The sequence below is a fragment of the Rhagoletis pomonella genome, unplaced genomic scaffold, assembly GCF_013731165.1.
Source record: "Rhagoletis pomonella isolate Grant_MI unplaced genomic scaffold, Rhpom_1.0 Rhpom_scaffold_00008, whole genome shotgun sequence".
NCBI classification, from domain to species: Eukaryota; Metazoa; Arthropoda; class Insecta; order Diptera; family Tephritidae; genus Rhagoletis; species Rhagoletis pomonella.
In genome coordinates this window covers 14,731,859-14,733,919 of record NW_023458562.1, presented here as the reverse complement: position 1 = coordinate 14,733,919, position 2,061 = coordinate 14,731,859, and the positions used below count along the sequence as shown (strand labels likewise).

Sequence of the window (2,061 nt, the reverse complement as noted above, 5' to 3'; positions counted from 1 at the left end):
ATTAGAGAATGTCCCATCTCTCAATTGTACAGGAAATATTTTTAATTCATTAAAAACTATTTGCATTTACCGCATTGCTGCTACTGACACTAACGCACAAATGGACAAATGTAGAAAAATAATTAAGAAATGGGCGTAATTGTTGAAACTTCACTCCTACAAGGATTACTTTACGGCGATGTCAAAAATTAAATCGCTGATTTGTGTAGGATACCAGTTTCGAAGAAACCCGGATTTTTAGTACCGGATACCAATTTCCAGACCATAATTTTTCTTATGGTTATTTTAAAAATGAAATTGGTTTTTTGTACCGGTTACCAATTTTAAAAAATTCGAAATCTTAGTACCAATTTTGTGAAATTCAAAGTGGTCCCGCCCAGTTTTTTAAATTAATTAAACAAATAGTTTTATTGTTTTGCTCATATTAAATAGCGAATCATTAAAAATTGGTAATTCGCAAGTTATTTAGATAGTTCTTGGGTGTAAGAAGAAACAGCGCGACCTGAATCGTATCTCTTGAAGAAAGAGTCGCTCACCCAGTATGTCCAAGATACCTTCGGCTCCTTAAAGGGTCTTGGTATGCGAATTCTTTATAACAAAGGGGTCGACCATTGAAGCTTTGAGATGAATCAATCTCTGCGTGGCCAAACCCTGCCAGTAACATAGAATATGCTCTGAAGTTTCATGATCTTCAAGGCCGGCATTCCGACTCAGTGGTCACATATATTCGGTGCAAGTGTAATCACAAGCGGTTGTGACCAGACAGGTACTCCGAAAGTAGCCTGATGTCATTTCGGTTTCCTAAAATAATATTCTTTGTTTTGAAAGGGTAGCCGAAGAGCCTGGCCTGTCTATGGCAGTACTTACTGCGTTCAGAGTGTACCCACTCAGTAATTATGGCTGTCGAAGGGCACCAACTGAGACCACAGAATGGTTCAGGTCCCGAAAAACAGTTAACGATCCTTCTCGTGCCTTCTCGTCAGCGACCTCATTACCTTCGATTCCACAATGGCTTGGTACCCAGCAGTGTTACCGTGCTTTTGGCTGTCAAAATTTGTCAAAGCAGTCTGTAACCAGCTTAGATTTCATAGTCCTATTTGAAAGGCCCCGGGTGGCTGCTTGGATATCTGAAAAGATAATTAGAAAAGCGCCATTCAAACCCTTTTTAAGGTTTAGTTTTACGCAGTTTAAAATTTCGACTATTTAAGCTTGAAACACCGTGGGCCATTTGGGATCAAGTGCAGGGAGCCCATTTGTCCAATCTTTGCGAACTTTCAGCCAAAGCAAATTTCTTTAGTCATGGCATCAGAAATTCCGCATATTTCCAACCCTGGCAAAAAACCGTGATTAGATAGTCGAAGTTGCGGCTCCCTCGTGCTGCTGTTTCCTGGGTGAAAATGTGGAGAGGAGTCCATCCTAGAAACGACTCTAAAGCCGCCAGTTGAGCGCCCATCTTTGCAGTTTGTTAAGGGGAAGTATGGCAGTTTTTTGCAGCGTCTTCTGCCACCATGCTATTAATGAATAAGACACAATCGAACGGACGATCATACGGTTGAGACACTGTATCAGCCTTGAGGTCAGTCCCATGTTCTTCCAAAAAGTCTTCTGTAAGCCCATATGGCCCGTGTGGATTTAGCAAACGTTCTCTCAAGCTCTAATTTAGTCTCTTATCTAGCGTAATCCCTAGATATTGAACCTCATTGGAGTATTCAAGCACTGTCTTTCCAGTGACCGATCCAAGATTTGGTTTATACCTTGTTGTAAGCGGCGAAAGATCAGTCTTAAGAGGATTTGTGCCGAGGCCATTATTTTCGCACCAGTTTGAGACCACACAAGGAGGAGGAGTTTTCCCGTAACTATAATTTACAGGTCACCTGCGTACCCCACAACATCGTAACTACACTCATGTAGTCTGATTAAGAAGTTGTCCACCAAAAGTGACCAAACTAACCCTCCCTGCGGGTAGCCTCCCACGGCTCTGGTCTTCACTTAAGTATTGCCCACGGACGATGTCATTTCACGCTCACGAAGCATAGCGTCTATCCAACCAACATTAGTAGG

The 2,061-nt window shown here is 41.9% G+C and overlaps 1 protein-coding gene across 1 annotated transcript in view; it reads left to right on the top strand.

Annotated features, from left to right (window-relative positions):
* LOC118745086 (prominin-2) overlaps positions 1–2,061 on the top strand; it is a 40,543-nt gene that overhangs the window by 31,232 nt on the left and 7,250 nt on the right. The window lies entirely within an intron of this gene.